Raw genomic sequence first — 22,498 nt, forward strand, 5'->3', positions numbered from 1 at the left:
TGACAGCTCAGTTCAGTTTAGTTTATTGTCACGTGTAACGAGGTACAGTGAACAGCTTTTGTTGCGTGCTAACCAGTCAGCAGAAAGACAACACATGATTACAATTGATTTATTTACAGTGTATAGATACATGATAAGGGAATAACTTTTAGTGCAAGGTAAAGCCAGCAAAGTCCGATCAAGGATAGTCCGTGGGTAGATAGTAGTTCAGCACTGCTCTCTGGTTGTGGTAGGATGATTCAGTTGCCTGATAACAGCTGGGAAGAAAATGTCCCTGAATCTGGAGCTGTGCGTTTTCGCACTTCTATACCTTTTGCCCGATGGGAGAGGGGAGAAGAGGGGGTGGCCAGGGTGCAACTCATCCTTGATTATGCTGCTGGCTTTGCCAGGGCAGCGCGAGGTGTAGATGGAGTCAATAGAAGAGTCTGAAGAAGGGTTTCGGCCTGAAACGTTGCCTATCTCCTTCGCTCCATAGATGCTGCTGCACCCGCTGAGTTTATCCAGCATGTTTGTCTATCAATAGACGGGAGATTGGTTTGTGTGATGGTCAGGGCTGTGTCCACAATTCTCTGCAACTTCTTGTGGGGAGTCATTGCCTGAAAGGGAGGTGGTGAGAGAACGCCTTTTTACTCGGGGTATGGGACTCAAGACCTCGAGGACATAGGTTTAGATTAGATTGGATTAGATACTTTTATTGTTACATGTTTAATGCTTTATGTGTCATTCCTAACTGTCACTGTATAGCATGTTGTCACTTGTGGGCGGAGCACCAAGGCAAATTCCTTGTATGTGAATACTTGGCCAATAATCTTATTCATTCATTCATTCATTCATTCATTCATTCATTCATTCATACATTCATTCATTCATTCATCCATTCATTCATTCATTCATTCATACATTCATTCATTCATTCATTCATTCATTCATTCATTCATCCATTCATTCATTCATGTCGCTACATAAAGGGCAACGACAAAGTAATAAAGTATCCAATTTTTGGCCACAATGGTCCCCCTCTCCTCCCTCCTCCTGAGTTCTCGACACTCCCCTCCACCCCTCCCCACCTCCTCTGCGCCCGGTCCCCCTCAGTTCCTGGCGGCCACAGAGAAAGAGAGGAAGAAGATTTATTAGCTGCATGAGGGACAACGTTTTCACTCAGAGGGTAAGCGCGAGCTGCCAGAGGAGGCCGTTGAGGCAAATATCATAACACCATTTACAAGACAATCGAACAGGTACATGGGTAAGAAGGGTTTAGAGGGATATAGATCGAATGTAGGCAAAGAGGGTATCATGGCCAGCATGGACGAGGTGGGCTGAAGGGCCTGTTTCTGTGCTGTATGTGACTCTATGAATCTATGACAGGATGAGGGAAGACTTTATATTTCAGAGATTTGTCAGTCTTTGGAATTCTGTTCCTCAAGGTTGGTGGAAATGTTCATCTCATCAGTGATAGGTGCAGAATTAGGCCATTCGGCCCATCAAGTCTACTCCGCCATTCAATCATGGCTGATCTATCGTGTTCAAGAAGGAACTGCAGATGCTGGAAAATCGAAGGTAGACAAAAGTGCTGGAGAAACTCAGCGGGTGCGGCAGCATCTATGGAGCGAAGGAAATAGGCAACATTTCGGGCCGAAACCCTTCTTCAGACTCATGGCTGATCTATCTCTCCCTCTCAACCCCATTCTCCTGCATTCTCCCCATGACCCCTGACAATCTTGATGTAGACTTTGCGGATTCTATATGGATTATTGGCTGGTATGGGATTGAAAGGTTTAGCAGAGGTGGATGGGAAAGTGGAGCAGAGGTTCCAATCACATCAGAACGGCAGGGAAGTCTCGAAGGGCTGGGTGACCTTTCTCTGCTCTCTGTATTTGAAGCAACCTTTTTATCTTGAAGTTATTGCTTTCAAAAATACGTGTCTTCTGAAACGAAACTGACATCTTAGTTCTCTGGCGGTGGGGGCCAAGGAAAGAGTGTTCATGTCGCAGACCCTGTTTCCACCAATCTTTCCACCACCAAGCACGAGAAGTGCAAGATGCCATTGTATGCAGATGCCGAGAAGTGTGATGTTTCTAATCTTGTGATGTGGACTCGATAAGACGTTTTCTGCCGTGTACCAGAGCCCAGTTCTGTCCCTTTGACCTCACATTTCATGAATTACAACCGAACGGTTCAAATGTTGATTACATCTGCTATTTCCTTTCACTAACAGTGTGTGTGTGTGTGTGTGCGTGCAGTTTTTTTTTCTCAGATGTATTATGTATTTTTAGCATCTGAAATGTTCCATCTTTATCTCATTGCATTTATACAGTCACAGAATCACACAGCATAGAAACAGGCCCTTCGGCCCAACTTGCCCAAACAGACCAACATTAGTCCCACCTGGGTACACAAAATGCTGGAGAAACTCAGCGGGTGCAGCAGCATCTATGGAGCGAAGGAAATAGGCAACGTTTCGGGACGAAACCCTTCTTCAGACCGATGGGGGGTGGGGGGGGAGAAGGAAGGAAAAGGGGAGGAGGAGGCGCCCGAGGGTGGGCGGATGGGAGGAGACAGCTTGAGGGTTAAGGAAGGGGAGGAGACAGCAAGGGCTAGCAAAATTGGGAGAATTCAATGTTAATGCCATCCGGACGCAAGCAACCCAGGCGGAATATGAGATGCTGTTCCTCCAATTTCCGCTGTTGCTCACTCTGGCAATGGAGGAGACCCAGGACAGAGAGGTCGGATTGGGAATGGGCGGGGGAGTTAAAGTGCTGAGCCACCGGGAGGTCTTGTTGGTTATTGCGGACTGAGCGGAGATGTTCGGTGAAACGATCGCCCAACCTACGCGTAGTCTCCCCGATGTAAATCAGCTGACATCTAGAGCAGCTGATGCAGTAGATGAGGTTGGAGGAGATGCAGGTGAACCTTTGTCGCACCTGGAACAACTGCTTGTCCCACCTGAAGGGTTTCGGCCCGAAACGTTGTCTATTTCCTTCGCTCCATGGATGCTGCTGCACCCCCTGAGTTTCTCCAGCATTTTTGTGTACCCACCTGCCCATATCCCTCTAAACCTGCCCTATCCATGTACCTGTCTAACATGTTTCTTAAACATTACAATAGTCCCAGCCTCAACTTTCTCCTCTGGCAGCTCGTTCCATACACCCACCACCACCCTTTGTGTGAAAAAGCTACCCCTCAGATTGTTTAGATTTCGTCAATTAAACTGCATTAGAACATTGAGCATAGAACAGTGTAGCACAGAAACAGGCCCTTTAGCCCACAATGTCTGTGTTGTACATAATACCAAGTTACACAAATCTCTGCTGCCTGCACGTGATCCATATACCACCCATCCCTGCATATTCACATGTTTATCTAAAGGCCTCTTAAACGCCACTATCGTATCTACCTCCACCACTGTAGAGCTATTAACAAATACCCTAAGTAACAATCCAACAAGTTTATTAACATGCAATAAAGTTACACTACAAGTTGTCACCACTGTGACTACATCCCGACTACCCACTGGTGTCTGGAAGTGTTAGTAATATATGGTGATGGTATGGTAAAACCCGGACTGGATTATGTGTGCAGCATGTGTGTGTCACATTTAGGAAACCTGAACGGAAACCTCTGGAGACTTTGCGCCCCACCCAAGGTTTCCGTGCGGTTCCCGGAGGTTTTTGTCAGTCTCCCTACCTGCTTCCACTACCTGCAACCTCCGGCAACCACCTGCAACCTCCGGGAACCGCACGGAAACCTTGGGTGGGGCGCAAAGTCTCCAGAGGTTTCCGTTCAGGTTTCCTAAGTTGGACAGGGGCATTAGTATTCGGTCGAGCACATCCACAACCACCACTCCTGGCACCCACCACTCTCTGCGTAAAAGACTTGCCCTGCATATCTCCTTTAAACTTTGCCCACCTCACCTTGAAACCGTGTCCTCTGGTCCGAAGATCCCATAGCGGAGCAAAGATACTAGTGCGGAGACGGAATCCGGTTACGGAAACATCTTCGTAAAAATAAAAGTTCTTTGGTAAAAATCTTCTCATTTTCAGAATTTTAATTTATTAACACAAACTGTTCCCCCGCAACGTTGATTACACTGCGGGTCGGGTCGGGTCGGGTCGGGTCGGGTTACGGAAATGGATGAAAAAAGGCCCACGTTCCGCTCCGTTGCGTACTACACGTCAGCCCGTTGCATTAAGCAGGAGAGGTCTATCTTGCTCCGCTATAGGTTCTTTGCTCTGGTCTTTGATATTCCATTCTGGCAAAAAGTCATCCAACTTTCTCCTGCCCTTTCTGATTTTAACCCTGAGCCTGACAAGAAATCCATGGACCCAAGTATGCACATGATCTAATTGTGTATTCTTTTCCACTTCAGTGACTTGGTTGGTGAACTATGTACGATACTCTTCTGTAATTGATTGGTTCCGATTGTAAGTTAAACGTTTCCAGTTAGTTAACATTAGCTACTTGCATTTATACAAACTGCCTTTCAAATTGTGTAATGTCCAGAACTGCTTTTCCAGAGTTCTATCAAATAAAGTTTGCCGATAAATAAACCAGGAGATATTTGTGCAAATTACCCAGATTTTGGCTCATGAGGTATAAATGAAGTCAATAGAAGGGTGGTTAGTCTGTGTGATGGTCTGAGCTACATCCACAATCCATACCCTGAGTTCAAGCTCGGCTTGTCCTCGCTAGAATTTAGAAGACTGAGGGGGGATCTTATAGAAACTTACAAAATTCTTAAGGGGTTGGACAGGCTAGATGCAGGAAGATTGTTCCCGGTGTTGGGGAAGTCCAGAACAAGGGGTCACAATTTAAGGATAAGGGGGAAATCTTTTAGGACCGAGATGAGAAAAATATTTTTCACACAGAGAGTGGTGAATCTGTGGAATTCTCTGCCACAGAGGGTAGTTGAGGCCACAGTTCATTGGCTATATTTAAGAGGGAGTTAAATGTGGCCCTTGTGGCTAAAGGGATCAGGGGGTATGGAGAGAAGGCAGGTACGGGATACTGAGTTGGATGATCAGCCATCATCGTATTGAATGGCGGTGCAGGCTCAAAGGGTCGAATGGCCTACTCCTGCACCTATTTTCTATGTTTCTATGTTTTTATATCCTGTGGGGCACGTTATTTATACGGTAAGTGCTAGATATATGGAATGTGGAGCCAGATGAAGCAATGGGAACAAATACAATCATTATGTTTCACAGGCATTTAAGTATGTAAGGTATAGGATACTATCCAAATGCAGGCAAATTGGAATCATTTTTTAGTTTAGTTTTGTTTAGAGATACACTGCAGAAACAGGCCCTTCAACCACCGAGTCTGCTCCCCACAGCAATCCCCGCATACTAACACTATCCTGCACACAGCAGGGACAATTTACAATCAAACCAAACCAATTAATCTACAAACCTGCATGTGTTTGGAGTGTGTGAGGAAACAGGAGCACAAGGAGAAAACCCACGAGGTCACGGGGAGAACGTACAAACTCTGTACAGACAGCACCCGTGGTCAGGATTGAACCTGGGTCTCTGGCGCTGTAATGCCCCTGTCCCACTTAGGAAACCTGAATGGAAACCTCTGGAGACTTTGTGTCCCACCTAAGGTTTCCGTGCGGTTCCCGGAGGTTGCAGGTGGTTGCCGGAGGTTGCAGGTAGTGGAAGCAGGTAGGGAGACTGACAAAATCCTCCGGGAACCCCACGGAAACCTTGGGTGGGGCGCAAAGTCTCCAGAGGTTTCCGTTCAGGTTTCCTAAGTGGGACAGGGGCAGCAACTCTACCGCTGCACCACCGTGCCACCCGAAATGTGGATAGCAAAGGGGTTGGAGTGAACATCGTGGGGCTGAAGGGCCTGTTTCTGAGCTGCATGACTCTATAATTCTGTAACTACCCAGGCAAGTGTTAAGTTTGCGTCTCGTTTTGCGCAGTTTTGTTGTTCTGATAATCTTGTTGGCAAGTGTCCCGTGGGGAAGAGTGACCATAACATGACAACATTGTACATTGCATGCAAACATTGTGTGGGTTACTGAAAAATAAGGCTCTTAAACCTAAACAAAGGAGACCATGACAGAGAGTTGGCTGGAGCTGATTTGGAGTAGACATTAATAGGAATGTCAGTGGACGGGCAATGGTTAGCATTTAAATAAATAATGCATTAGCTGCAAAGGAAATATATTCCTTGAAGGCACAAAAACGCAACAGAAAAAATGTTTCATCCGTAGCTGACAAGTAAAATTAAAGATAGTGCAAAATCCATGGAAGAGGCTTATAAAGTTCCTGGAAATAGCAGTTTGCCCGAGGATTGGAGGTACTGTAGACCTCCGCAAAGGGGGAAACGTGAGATTGACAAAGAAAGGCAAGATAGAATGTGATAGTAGACTGGGAAAAAAACATAAATCTGTCTGTAAGATCTTTTGTATTTATATACTGAAAGGGACAGGAGAATTTATCGTAGGGAAGGAAATGTCAGAGGAATTAAACAATTTATTTTGCATCTTTCTTCATGAAAGAAGACACACAGAACTTGCCAGGCACATATTAGAGAACAAAGGGCCCTGTGAGGAAAAGATGTTAGTGTAAAGAATAGTTCTTGACAATTTGGTGTTCTTGATAAATGCTGGAGATCCAATGGATTAACCCTGGGAGTTTGGAAGGGGCTAGTTTTAGAGATTGTGAATGGTCGTAGAGTCGGAGTCATAGAATGATACACAGTGTGGAAACAGGCCCTTCGGCCCAACTTACCCACAACGGCCAACATGTCCAAGTTCCACTAGACCCACCTCCCCGCATTTGGTCCACAGCCCTCCGAACCTGTCCTATCCATGTACCCGTGTAAAGGGCCTGTCTCACGTACGCGACCTTTACAGGCCACTGCCGGCATCCATGATAGGTCGGCAAAAGAAAATTCAGCGGTGACCAGAAAGACACTACAACTCTTTGGAGACCCCTCAAGACCATAGGTGACCTCTCATGACAGTACAGCCCGTATGGTCGTGAGAGGTCACCTATGGTTGGGAGAGGTCTCTTCTGGTCGCCGCTGAATTTTCAACATGTTGAAAATTTTGCCGACCTATAATGGATGCCGGCAGTCGCTTGTAAAGGTCGCGTATGTGAGACAGGCCCTTAACCATTTCTTAAAAGGTCTGGATGTCACATTTCCAAAATTCAACAGACCTCAAATTATTCTGGTGGATTGGATGTTAACAAATGTGTGCAACCATTTAAGAAGGAGAAGGAAAACAGGGAACTATCAACTTCTGAAGAAGGGTTTCGGCCCGAAACGTTGCCTATTTCCTTCGCTCCATAGATGCTGCTGCACCCGCTGAGTTTCTCCAGCTTTTTTGTGTACCTTCGATTCTCCAGCATCTGCACAGTTCCTTCTTAAAGAACTATCAACCAGTTGGCTTCGTGGCAAATGGTCGGGAAATTGCTGGAATCGATCAGATATGATACAGTAATACAGTATCTTTATGTTTTCCTTGCACCTTATCCTTGACTCTCAACTGCGTTTCCTCGATTTCCTACAGTTCTACTGGCAATCTCTCGAAGTAAACAAGGAAGGGTTGGGTAGAGGAGATGGGAGAGGCAGATGCAATTGCAATGTTTAAAGGGCATTTGGACAGCTATTGGATATGAAAGGGTTCGATGGACATGGGCATGACATGAATAAGTGAGTAAGATTAGTGCTGCATTACTAGAAGAACGTGCAGGTTTTGGAATAGGTGCAGAGGAGATTTAGCAGACTGTTCGTGCAAGGCGGAACTGCAGATGCTTGTTTACACCGAAGAGAGACACAAAAATGTGATTGTAATTAATTGTGATTAATTTATTAGCCAAGAATGTAAACATAGAAGGAAACTTCTTCTTGCGAATGTAACATAAATAAACATGTTTCATACAAGGAATTTGATTTGCCAACAGTCATACAAAGATGCATAACCACATGAAAATTAAACATAGACTGAAACAGCCACACAGCGGCATGTGAGAATCCCCAGGGCGCACAGAGTTAGCGGAGACCCATCAGTACAATGTCCGGGCCACACACACACACACACACACACACACGCGCTCCTTCACCGTGATGTGACCAGAGTTGTACCGACCGCTGTCACTCTCTCTGCAGTCCCTGTCCGCCCGCACAGTCAGAAAGCCGTCCACACTCGCGGGATGTTCTAATGGCGTGATATCCCCGCAAACACCGAGATCGTGGCACTCACGGCACTCCCTCCAAGTCCTCCACCAGTGCAGGCAGCACGTCCATCTTGCTTTTTCGGCGACCTCACATTCCCCTTCCCCCCGCAACAAAGGTTCCTCTGGACAATCCCATGTCCCCCTAAAATAACCCCCAGAACTGGCCACTGTAAATGACCCCCTCGTTTTCAGATGAATAGTTGGATCAGAGAAGAGTTGTTCTGTGCTGTAACTCTCTGCGACTAGCGACCAAAACCTCGTACTGGAGAAAAAGTCTCCCAATGCCGTTGGCAAAGTTCAGTTCACCTACGGTATAATTAATTCAATCTGATGCCATTGCGTGTTGCATTGTTAATTAGAACCTATCTGCCAAGGGGATGTAGTCAATTTAACATGCTACAAGTAATGCACTGTGTTTATCTTTGTGTGGTGTGTGAAGGAAATCGCTTAACATCACATACATAAGCCTCGGTGAAACTTGCATTTAATTAATGTCTGCATGGAGTTTGTACGTTCTCCCCGTGACCACATGGTTTCTCTCCGAGATCTTCGGTTTCCTCCCACACTCCAAAGACGTGCAGGTTTGTTGGTTAATTGGCTCGGTACAAATGCAAAATTGTCCCTAGTGTGTGCAGGGTTATGGGCCTCTCCCAATTGGGTGACTCTTTAGGCGACTGCCAGGGACTAGTCTTAATGGAATTCACCTAGGAAACTTGTCGGCAACCTACGACCGCACCTACAGCAACCTATAACAGCAAAAATTGTCGCCACTGTTGCCGAAAAACGTTCAACATGTTGAAAATTCTGTGGCAGTCGCCCAAACAGTCGCTGAAGTGGGACAGGCTCATTAATGTGCGGGGATCGCTGGTCAGTGGGTGGGCCGAAGGGCCTGTTTCTGCACTGTATCTCTCAGCTAAAACTAAACTAATGTGCACCCAAATGGCAGAATTGCCCTGAGACTTATTTGGAACAAAATTTTCAAATTCATGAAGCAATTTTGTTCAAAGAATCTCCCTCATTTCCTCCTAGCAGGTAAAGCAGACCAATTCCAAAAGACGTGGTCTATGTTTCTGGACCTATTACAAGTATGAGGTGCAATAGTAATTTAAAAAAAAACAAATATATAAATAAGTGGTATCAGGACCTGGTAACGGGAGGTAAAATAACAAAAACAGACTTGGTTGGTAGTCCCCTTTCTGCGGAGTTTAATGTTATAATAGAGCGATTGTTTCTATTTTCTCTCTCTTTCTTTTCTAGGGTCTATTTTCTCACTTTACTTCCTTCTCTAACTTCTTTCCTAAGGGGCTTTCTTTTCCCAACACTCTTGCACTGCACGACTCTCTTGCACTTTCTTTACTTTCCTTACTTCTACCTTTTTCTTAAAGCTCAAAAAAAATGAAGCGGTACAAAAAATGTATTAAGATATATGTGTTGTGTAGGATTGTAATTTACCGTACTTCTAATAAAAAAAAAAATAAATAAAAAAAAAAGAATCTCCCTCATTTAAATCTTAATTTTACCCAAGAAAATTACTTTTATTCCCTTCCTATGTCAAATAAAAACATTCTTGCTCTCCCATGACAAATGTATACCACGATGAATTCCTCCTCTTGTTTTCTGCTGACTCCAATAATAACTCTGTTGCTCCATATGTAACGTTTCTAAGGTGAGGGAAGGGTTAAATATTTTTGCAGCCTTGGCTCCTAATGAAATATTTAGCCATCTGCAGGCCGTTGAGGATGCAATATAGATGCTAAAATTGGTGGCTCATTAGTGAAGAGTAACCTATGCTCATTAAAAGCTATTTGTTAGGGAGATTATTAGCATATTTAAGATACTGGTGGGGAATAGTCCAGGAAAGGGTTGCAGTCCGCAGTTTGCAGCAGGATTCAGCTGAAATATCTGATTTCATTCTCACTTCTTCCTATGGCTGGGACAAGCCGCTGTTGGTGTCTACACTTGCAAAATCCCGGGTGTATTAAATCTAAACTGTTACTTGATATCCCAGTCTGTTTAATGCAACCAGTTCCACCCCTCCGTTTTCCAGAATGAAAGGAAATCGATATTGTTTCCAGGGATAGTCTGCCGTTATATAATAAATTTGAAATCCATTTTGATTTGAAAATCTGGCGCATTCCTTTGGTTTAAAGAATTTAAAAAACTAAAAATCAATTAAGAGTGTTTTTTTTTTCTCACTCAGTGCATCTTCCTGTGACACTGGGCAAGGTGGCAGGTTTTAAGGATTGTTGGATGGATAATCTGACATGCCGACACATTTTGTCATTGTTGATAAGCTGGTAGCTGTTAAGTATGTGTCAAGTACCGAAGATGTCGGTGTACTGGAAAAGAATATCAATATTGGTTGTGTACATGCTCACTGAAATAGTCTGGCAGCACGGTGGCGCAGCGCTACAGTTGCTGCCTCACAGCGCCAGAGACACGGGTTCCATCCTGACTACGGGCGCTGTCTATGTGGAGTTTGCACGTCGACCTGCGTGGGTTTACTCCAAGAGCACCGGTTTCCTCCCACACTCCAAAGACGTACACATTTGTAGGTTGGGGTGGGAGATTGCAACCATCATGTGGTCCACTCTGTTTCGACGAACGCAATCAACCCGGTGTGCACGATCAAATAAGATCAAATAGAATAAGTTGTCCGAGCGGTGCGGTGAGAACGGAGAGGTTGAGAAGGAGTTTCTTCCCAGAGGCCATTCGGACTGTAAACGGGTCGGGTCGCTGCTGCAACCCGACCCTCGGAGATTCGGAGGCTCCAACCGCAGGTCTGGTGGACAGTGACACCGGGAGCCCGCGGGTCCCTGCTGGGAGACCGCTTTTCGGGGCTTCCGCAACGGCGACTTCTCCCGCCCGAGTAGCGGGGTCGAGGATGACCTGGAGCGGGGCCTGACATCATCGCCCGGCGTGGCTTCAACGGCTGCGGGACTTTGCCAGCGCCCGCCCGGGGCTCCAACAACAAGACCCGGAGCGCGGCCTTGCATCACCCGGCGCGGCGTTAATGGCCGCGGGATAATTGTTATCGCCCGCCGGGGGCTCTGACTTTGACTCTGACATCGGGGGGAGAGGGAAGTGCAGGGGAGAGATACGTTTTTTTTGCCTTCCATCACAGCGAGGTGGAGATGCACTGTGATGGATGTCTGTGTAAATTGTGTTGTGTCTTGGGTCTTTTTTTTCATGTGTGTATGACTGCAGAAACAACATTTCACTTGAGCCTCTATGAGGTTCAAGTGACAAATAAATTGTATTGTATTGTATTGTATTGTATTGTAAACGCCTATCCCACCAGGGACTAACTCTACTGAATGTTTTTCCTTCCATTATTTATTATGTAAAAGAATATGTGTGTTATGATTGTGTTTATAGTTTGTTTGGTCTTTTGTACAAAAGTCTGCGAGCATTGCCACTTTCATTTCACTGTACATCTCGTATGTGTATGTGTATGTGACAAATAAACTTGACTTGACAACTTTAGGCAGTGCACGCCATTCGCAAGAAAAAGATTTGTAGGTTAATTGGCTTTGATAAAATTGTGAAGTGTCCCTACTGTGCGTGGGATAATGTTAATGTACGGGGCTGGTGAGTGCGGACTCGATGGGCCAAAGGGCCTGTTTCCGTGCTGTATATCCAAACTGAATGAAACTAAGAAAAAGTCTGGTTTGCTTTAAGTATTTCTGTGAGTTTAATTGCAACGCATTTAGTCAAGTTGAGCAAGAATTCTCATAGTTTTGGTCAGCTCCCCTGTGTAAATTGGCAAAGAGTTATTTACGGAAAAGGTATGGTCGTTGGAAAACTTCATCTCTGGGCCGAGTGATAAGAATGAGATGCATTCAGTACCAACGCAAACTAGTTGGCAACAGGGCAAAGGCATTTAACCGTTAACATTTGCCACGGAGAAAGGAAATGGAAGGAATTTGTTTTAACGTTGTTGCTTGTTCACAGTTTTGCTCGTGAATCTATTTCTTGAGACGAAGGTTACTGAGGTAGTCTGTGTTGAGGTGTGTGGCAAGGTATGACCAAGCCATTTATTTTAGCATGACCCAAGTCTCTGAATAGACAACTATCAACATTTCACATCTGTGACCCTTTGTCAAAGAGGAAACATTGGTTATTTCTCTTGCCACAGATGCTGTCTGACCACCTGAGTTTTTCCAGCAATTTTCGTTTTTATTTTGGAGTTCCATCGTCTCCGTTTAGTTGATTGTCACATGTACAGAGGTACAGTGAAAAGCCTTTATTGCGTGCTAAACCAGCCAGCGCTAATCTAGTGTGCCTTTAGTACTTTGCTTAGATTTTGAGGAATTATCACATGGATGATGTGTTTGCACAAGTTTTCTTTATTCCTCTATCATAGGTGTTGACGGAAACTGAATTATGAATCTCTCACATTGAAGAAAATTCATTGAAGGTCAGGGAAGTATCCCAGAGCTTTTGGCCAATATCAATCCTTCAACTGATACAGTTAAAGATTTGCATTAAGTCCCTGTCCCACTTCGGAGACCTAAACAGCAACCTCTGGTGACCTTGCCCGCCACCCAAGGTTTCCATGAGGTCACCGGAGGTTTTGGTCACTCTCCCTAATGGTTGAAAGTGGTTTCCGCGTAGTCGAGGCTTCATCTCGGTTGCTGCTATTTTTTCATCATGATTAAAACCGGCCTCGACTAAAAATAGGTTGCCGTTTTAAAAATCAATAATTTTTTAGTCGCAGGTCTAGTCGAAGCCGGTTTTCTTCATAGTCGAGGAAGGTTTTCAACATATGCGTGGGAGGTGGTAGGAGGTTGCAGGTCACCTCGACCTTGATTTTTTTTTTGGGTGGCGGGGCAAGATCACCAGAGGTTGCTGTTTAGGTCTCCTAAGTGGGACAGGGCTTAATTTATCCCCATTTCGTAATTTTAAACATGTTATCTGCTTTTGTGAAATGTATAGTAAACCCTTGTTTTAACAGACCTCTTTGTGACAGATTTTGGTTATGGTGGATGGATGTAATGATGGCTTCTCGTGTTGCCCCCCAGCTCAGGCCACCACTGCCTACGCACTCAGTTTCCTCGGCCGTTTCCAAGCCGTGCCTGCCCCCCAACCACCGCCAACCCTCACCTGAGCTTGGTTCCACAAGCTGCGACCATCGACTCCACCGAGCTTCACCTCTCCCACAGCTGCCAACGGGCCGGGCCGTCAACTCACCTGGAGTTATAGACTGAGAGTCTGAAGGAAGGTCTCGACCCGAAACACCACCTGTCCAACTTCTCCAGGGAAGCTGCCTGATCTGCTGAGTAATGCCCCCGTCCCACTTAGGAATCCTGAACGGAAACCTCTGGAGACTTTGCGCCCCACCCAAGGTTTCCGTGCGGTTCCCAGAGGTTTTGGTCAGTCTCCCTACCTGCTTCCACTACCTGCAACCTCCGGCAACCACCTGCAACCTCCGGGAACCGCACGGAAACCTTTGGTGGGGCGCAAAGTCTCCAGAGGTTGCCGTTCAGGTTTCCTAAGTTGGACAGGGGCATTACTCCTGCACTGTACGTCAACTTGTATGACACCAGCAACTTCAGTAGTTTGTTTAGTACATATACAATGATAATACCTTACTTGGTTATAGAAGACAATCTGCAATAACAGACACCATTTCCCCTCCATGTATAAGGTGTTCTCACACCTTACCCTCCCACACTCCAAATACGTACAGGTTTGTAGGTTAATTGGCTTGGTAAATGTAAAAATTGTCCCTAGTGGGTGTGAGATCGTGTTATTGTGCGTGAATCGCTGGCCAGTTTCCACACTGTATCTCTAAACCAAACCATCACACAAACCGACCTCCATCACATTGACTCCAGCAACTTCATTAGATGAATAGAATCAGTCAGTAAGGAACCATTGAAGTTGCACACCAGGGTCAATTTTCAGCAGCCAATTAGCCAACAAACACGCACATCTTTGGGATATGGGAGGAAACCGGAGCACCCGGAGAAAACCCACCTTCAGCAGTTCATAAAGGAGAGGAGCAGAAATAGACCAGAAATTGGGATAGTCCCTGCCTGAACTACCTCCTCTGGCAGCTTGTTCCATACACTCACTCCCTCTGTGTGAAAAAAGTTACCCCCTCAGATTCCAATTAAATCTTTTCCCCTTCACCTTAAACCTGTGTGTTCTGGCCCTCGATTCACCTGCTCCGGGCAAGAGACTCTGTGCGTGTACCTGATCTATTCGTCTCACGATCTATCATCCCATCGGTTGGGATTGTCATCCACACATTTGACGATGAGTACTATCAGCGGTCAACATTCACACCCCTTGACCACCAGATATCAAAGATAGATTTCCCTTGCGCTGGGCGTGAGACAGTTCGAGCACAACTTGCAAAAGTCCACAACGTATGCAGTGAAAAATAATCCCCCAACTGCCTTGTTAGTAAAAGCTGTTCCTGTGTAAAACACACCTGCTGCATTGTAGGAATAACGCTTCACGTTCTGAAACCCTGCTGGTTGTACAACCACGCACAGCAAATGATAGCACAGCAATCAGCGGGCTTCACCTGAACAGGTTTTAGACAATTGACCTGACTGGGAGGTTTGTTTCCTACGAAATGCCATTCATCATTCCCTTACAGCCATTCGCATTTAAGCAAGCACCACAAATTAAACTGCTGTTCCACAATATGCACCTTGGCAGCCAAACATGTCTTCACCACCTTCAATACTGAGTCGACAAATTATGGACAATTTACATTTACACCAAGCCAATTAACCTACAAACCTGTGTTTAAGAGGGAACTGCAGATGCTGGAGAATCGAAGGTTACACAAAAAAGCTGGAGAAACTCAGCGGGTGCAGCAGCATCTATGGAGCGAAGGAAATAGGACAAACGTTTACCTTCGCTTACACCAAGCCCCGCTTAACCTTTTTTTGTGTAACCTACAAACCTGTACTTCTCTGGAGTGTGGGAGGAAACTGAAGATCTTGGAGAAAACCCATGCTGGTCACAGGGAGAACGTGCAAACTCCGTACAGGCAGCACCCGTAGTCAGTATCAAACCCGGGCCACTGAGGGAATGCAAGATGTCTCTAACTTCAAGTAACCCTTGTGTTCCCTCTCTCCCCGTCCCTCCCCCACCCTAGTTCCCCGATTTTTAGTTAATCTGTCATGAGGGGAGGACAGGTCCCATCGATCGATCGAGGGTGAACACAATCCAGGCCATTGTTCCTTACAGCCCTGAAGTGTCGATTGTGTTGCCGGGGGGGTTCCCATTCCATGTAGATCTGGCATTGTATTTTTTTTGACATGATCATGCTCTAATCAATCACGTTCCAGGCAGCGTTGCTTCTGAATCTGCCCAAGTACACTGAGATTAATGGTTGGTAGCCAGTGTGTTTATGGCATTGATCTTACAATGCCAGGAATGGATTGATAACTCTAGCCCATCAGAACGTTAGCTGCTACTGCAGAAATGTACCCTCCTAATATTACAAAATTACTGCGGTACCTCTGATGATGGCTGTGTTAGCAACAAAAGAAATGAAGAGTTTTACAATAAATATATTTTCTCTCTTGTCTGGCCCACCATCATTAAAATTAGATTAGCTGGATAAAGGCAGGAACAGTCCTTAAATTGTTTGCAAAACTAATGTGAAATGCCCAGCCTTGCAAATTATCACGGCTAATCACTAATGCACGCTCCACTGCTTCAGTAATTGTAGACTTATTAGTCACATTCTTGTTGTTCTCATTAACAGCTAAGGCAAAGGAAATGCAGGGATCGCAGCGGTGATGGGAGTCAGCAACACGCATTGTTGTGGTGTTAGTGCATGACCTACGCACCTTTCCATTCAGTGTCATCACAATACACGCAAACATGCACACGCATGCACACACACACACAACACACACACACGCACACAACACAAAGGTGTACACCATTACAAGCACGCATACACAAACATATTAATATAAAGGCACTGATGCGCTTATGTAATATAGAAACATAGAAACATAGAAACATAGACAATAGGTGCAGGAGTAGGCCATTTGGCACATCAAGCCAGCACCGCCATTCAATATGATCATGGCTGATCATCTAAAATCAGTCCCCCGTTCCTGCTTTCTCACCAATATTCCTTGATTCCGTTTGCCCTAAGAGCTAAATCTAACCCTCTCTTGAATATATCTCGAATACCATGTGCACAGAAACACAAAGAAAAACACCACCTTCATGCACGCATGCACTCACGAGCACGTACACTCACGAGCACGCACTCACATGAACGTACACACACATGCACACAGGCGCAAACACACGTGTCAGGGTTTATGGGGAGAAGACAGGAGAATGCGGTTAGGAATGAGAGATAGATCAGCCACGATTGAATGGCGGAGTAGACTTGATGGGCCGAATGGCCTAATTCTATTCCTGTCATTTATGACCTTATGACCCATGCATGCACACACAGGTACAGTTACACACAAACACACACGCACACACACGCACACACACGCACACACATACACAAACACACATACACACGCACACACATACACAAACACACATACACACACGCGCACACATACATGCACAGAGTCAGTTTTCCTGGGTATGATTACTTTGGACAATGTACATCTAGTCGATGTTTGATCCACCTGCAAATCCTCATCACAACCCAACCTCACGATGTACTTTGTATAACGTTGTGATTCACAATTTAGCTTGCATTGTTATGGTCCAGTTACCAAGCATAAATGCTAAGTTTGTGTATTATTAGAGTTATACAGAGTGGAAACAGGCCCTTCGGCCAATTTGCACATGCTAACCAACATGCCCCATCTACATTAGCCCCACCTGCCCAGGTTTGGTCCATATCTCTCTAAAACTTCCCTTTCTATGTCCTGTCTATAGTTGAGGCAGGACATTTTTGATTAGTCCTGCCTCAACTACCTCCCCTGGCAGCTAGCTCCAATATACCCACCAGCCTTTGTGTGCAAAACGTTACCCCTCAAATTCCTATTAAATCTTTTCCCCTTCAGCTTTAGCCTACTGCAAATCTTCTGGTCCTTGATTCCCCTACTCTGGACAAGAATATCTACCCAATCTATTATTGTTTATTTTATTTTTATGTTGTTGCATTAAAGTGCCCCAGAGGCTGCAGCAAGTGTGAATTTCATTGATCCAGTGGCGATGACAATGAAATACTCTGCCCTCTTGAAGTGTCTTTCCCAGCCATCATCCCTTCCTTGCCAGCACATCTACCGAGCTCAGTGTATCAGGGTGGCCATGGTGTCGCAGCGGTAGAGTTCCTGCCTTATGTGTGCGTGCATGAGTAGGCTGGGTCTCTATTCCATGGAGCGGAGGAGGATGATGGCAGATCTTATAGATCATGAGAGGAATAGGTAGATGCGCAGTATTTTACCCAGAGTAGGGAAATCGAGGACCAGAGGACCAAGGTTCAAGGTGAAAGGGAAAAGATTTCATAGGAATCTTAGGGGTAACGTTTTCACACAGAGGGTTGTGGGTGTATGGAACAAGCTGCCAGAGGAGGTAGTTGAGGCTGGGACTATCCCATCATTTAAGAAACAGTTGGACACGTACATGGATAGGACAGGTTTGGAGGGATATGGACCAAGCGAAGGCAAGTGGGACTAAGGTAACTGGGACATTGTTGGCCGTTGTGGGTGAGTTGGGCTGAAGGGCCTGTTACCACACTGTATTAATCTATAGCACTTGCAGCGCCAGAGACCCGGGTTCGATCCTGACTACGGGTGCTGTCTGTACGGAGTTTGTACGTTCTCCCCGTGACCTGCGTGGGTTTTCTCCAAGATCTTCGGATTCCTCCCACACTCCAAAGACGTGCAGGTATGTAAGTTACTAGGCTTGGTGTATGTGTAAATTGTCCCTAGTGTGTGTAGGATTGTGTTAATGTACGGGGATTGACTCTTTGGGCCGAGAGGCCTGTTTCCGTGCTGTATCTCTAAACTAAACTAAAATTAGCTCCCTCGGCAAGCTGTCAAGACTCGACACTGAAGGCGACAGTTTTGCTTTGCTTGCCTTCTGCAATGCTACAAATGTCAGCAAGAGAGTTATATTTGGTGCTTCTCTGCAGATTCTCAGTTGATCTTACCAGAAATTGGGCTTTTATGTTTTATTTAGTTCAGAATGAATTGTGGTGGCAGGAAGGGATAAAATTGCATTCATTCTGATTCAATAAAGGAAAAGCATTGTAGAATAAAGTCGACATGTTTTGTTATTAATATAGACTCAACTCTGTCATAGCAACAGCTATTTATGTTGCTTTGGTACTCGTGGAGGTACCATAGATAGCACATTATGTCAGAGAATGTACGATGTTTAGCTAATAGAAATATTTCTAAGTTCTCACAAAACCCTCATTTAAAATCTGTCCACATGGTATCCCCTTCCACACTGTAAAATAAACTATTGTTACCGACATAAATTTTATCAGATGGAAAAGCGAAACTAAGATTAACAGTGCCACAACTACAGTGTATGTATCAAAAATCAGTTAAGGGGAATACATGCCACGGGGAAATTTAAGGGGAATATTAAACAAGGGCGGTATGGTAGCGCAGTGGCAGGGGTACTGCCTTACCCGGGTTCGATACTTACTAAGGGCGCTATCTGTACGGAGTTTGTACAGTCTCCACGTGACCTGCGTGGGTTTTCTCCGAGATCTTCGGTTTCCCACCACACTCCAAAGACGTTCAGCTTTGTAGGTACATCGCGGCTTGGTGTAAATGTAAAATTGTCCCCAGTGTGTGTAGGATAGTGTTGGTGAGCGGGGATCGCTGGTCGGCACGGACTCGGTGGGCCGAAGGGCCTGTTTCCGCGCTGGATCTCTAAACTAAAACTAAAAACGAAACATTGTTGTGAAGACTAATATTCGTGCAACCACCCATCATTTCTTTTTTTTGGGACAGATAAAAATATTTGAAGTAACCTAATTAAAACAAGCAATTTTAACCCTGCACAATTGGGTCAACACTTTAAAATAAGTGTGGCCTTGGAACGTTGTCATTGCACTCAAGCCTGTACTTCTGGGGAGACTTTAGATTGGACTAAGGAACTAATTTAAAATTAAAATAATCAATGAAATATCTTTCAAATAGTCCTCTTCGTAATAAATTAAATTCAGTAGCTGTTGAGGTGGAATCCAACATTACTTTGCAATAATGTTTTGGTAAATGGTTACGATGGAAGTAAATGCTGGAGTCAATGTTATGATTCATTTTTTCAATTCATGCTGAAGGAAGTGATAGAGATCAGGTCAATGGATATTTTTGAGGCAGAGATTGATAGATTCTTGATTCATGGGTTATGGGGAGAATGGGGTTAGAAGAGAGAGATAGATCAGCTATGATTGAATGGTGGATACAAAAACCTGGACCCACTGCAGTTCGCTTACCGCCACAACAGATCAATGGTGGATGCGATCTCGCTGGCCCTCCACTCCGCACTGGACCACTTGGACAACAAAAACTCATATGTCAGGCTGTTATTCATCGATTACAGCTCGGCATTCAACACAATCATCCCCTCCAAACTGGTTACCAAACTCACAGAACTGGGTCTCTGCGCATCCCTCTGCAACTGGATTCTCGACTTCCTCATCCACAGACCACAGTCTGTTCGTATTAGTGGAAATGTGTCAGCCTCGATAACAATCAGCACGGGAGCACCTCATGGCTGCGTGCTCAGCCCCCTGCTGTACTCCCTCTATACCCATGACTGCGTAGCCAACCACAGTGCGAACTCCATCATAAAGTTCGCTGACGACACCACTGTTGTGGGACGTATCACTGATGGGGATGAGTCAGAGTATAGAAGTGAGATCGAGCAACAGTCCATATGGTGCCAGCGCAATAACCTGGTCCTCAACACCAGCAAAACCAAGGAACTGATTGTGGACTTTGGAAGGAGTAGGAGGGGGACCCACAGCCCCATTTATATCAACGGGTCGATGGTTGAAAGGGTCAAGAACTTCAAATTCCTGGGAGTGCACATCTCTGAAGATCTGAAGAAGGGTTTCGGCCCGAAACGTTGCCTATTTCCTTCGCTCCATAGATGCTGCTGCACCCGCTGAGTTTCTCCAGCTTTTCTGTGTAACCTTCGATTCTCCAGCATCTGCAGTTCCCTCTTAAACTCTCTGAAGATCTTTCCTGGTCCGAACACTAACGCAATTATCAAAAAAGCTCATCAGCGGCTCTACTTCCTGAGAAGATTACAGAGAGTCGGTTTTGTCAAGGAAGACTCTCTCTAACTTCTACAGGTGCACAGTAGAGAGCATGCTGACCGGTTGCATCGTGGCTTGGTTCGGCAATTTGAGCGCCCTGGAGAGGAAAAGACTACAAAAAGTAGTAAACACTGCCCAGTCCATCATCGGCTCTGACCTTCCTTCCATCGAGGGGATTTATCGCAGTCGCTGCCTCAAAAAGGCTGGCAGTATCATCAAAGACCCACACCATCCTGGCCACACACTCATCTCCCTGCTACCTTCGGGTAGAAGGTACAGGAGCCTGAAGACTGCAACAACCAGGTTCAGGAATAGCTACTTCCCCACAGCCATCAGGCTATTAAACCTGGCTTGGACAAAACTCTAAATATAAATAACCACTTTCTGCTATTTGCACTTTATCAGTTTATTTATTCATGTGTGTATATATTTATATCAGGGTATATGGACACACTGATATGTTTTGTAGTAAATGCCTACTATGTTCTGTGTGCTAAAGCAAAGCAAAAATTTCATTGTCCTATACAGGGACACATGACAATAAACTCACTTGACTTGACTTGGAGTTGACATTATGGGCCAAATGGCCTAATTCTGCTCCTATTACTTATGAGGGTCGGTGCAATTATGACATTTGAAAGACACTTAGACAGGTACGTGGATAGGCATGGTTTGGCAGGTGCAAACAGTTCAGACTAGAACAATTAGGCAACTTGGTTGGTATGGACTAGTAGGGCTGAAGGGCCTGTTTCCATGCTGTATAATGTAATGCCTTTGTTCCTCAGGTGAAGGAGGGGAGGGGTGGAGATAGTGACAGAGGGTAGGTGGAGGCAACAAAGGACTGCAGGTGGTGGGGTGTGTTGGGAGAGGAAGATAAGGTTGAACGTAACGTGGGACCAGTGGGTGGAGGGAACTCAGTGGGAAGTGGATGGGGGAGGACAAAGGGGAGTGAGGAGAGAGAATGTGTGGGAGGGAGCTGGAAGGTGGGGTTGTGTGAGTGGTTGATGTGGGTAGATCAGGACCAGAGAGAGAAAGGGTTAGAGGGGTAGAATATTGAGAGAGTGGTCCACAAAGCAAACTAGAAACCTGGACTTCACCCAAGGAGGAGTAGCGGACAAAAGGGGGAGGTCATATTGAACCTAGATTGTATCCAGGTGAAGTTGGGTATTCTTTAACATCCATGTTCATTGAATCATGTTGACTATCTCTTGGTGTCCGTCAATGGCCAATTGATAGGCAAGGGTGAGTGAAAACAGCTGTAGGGCCTTGGGAACAAAAGGCAAGATGGCTTGAGGCCACAGAGGTTGCCCCATAGACCCTATAATGGCCTCCTACATACAAGATTAGAATAGTTCTTTAAATCTCCTCTTTGATCAACTGGCTGAATATCTATTTTTGTAGGGGTTGGACAGGCTAGATGCAGGAAGATTGTTCCCGATGTTGGGGAAGTCCAGGACAAGGGGTCACAGCTTAAGGATAAGGGGGAAATCCTTTAAAACCGAGATGAGAAGAACTTTTTTCACACAGAGAGTGGTGAATCTCTGGAACTCTCTGCCACAGAAGGTAGTTGAGGCCAGTTCATTGGCTATATTTAAGAGGGAGTTAGATGTGGCCCTTGTGGCTAAGGGGATCAGGGGTATGGAGAGAAGGCAGGTACAGGATACTGAGTTGGATGATCAGCCATGATCATATTGAATGGCGGTGCAGGCTCGAAGGGCCGAATGGCCTTCTCCTGCACCTAATGTCTATGTTTCTATGTAGAAGGTAGACACAGAATGCTGGTGTAACACAGTGGGACAGGCAGCATCTCTGGGTCACGTTTCGGGTCGAGATGCTTCTTCAGACTATCTGTGTGCCTCAATATGATATTCTTCATATATTTGCAGTGTGCTCAAGTGAATAGCTTTTTCCACGTTAAAGGTGGTTTAGAAATTGAAATGTCGGTGTTTGCGTTCATTGTGTTGGGGAAATCAGCTCTGGCGACACTTTCTGTCGAATTCTAATTCCTCATTGTGCAAGGCTACAGCTGCAGAATAACAATCTCTCCGAGAACGAGCAGAAAAATCCA

The sequence above is a fragment of the Leucoraja erinacea genome, chromosome 34 (genome assembly GCF_028641065.1).
Source record: "Leucoraja erinacea ecotype New England chromosome 34, Leri_hhj_1, whole genome shotgun sequence".
Classification (NCBI taxonomy): domain Eukaryota; kingdom Metazoa; phylum Chordata; class Chondrichthyes; order Rajiformes; family Rajidae; genus Leucoraja; species Leucoraja erinaceus.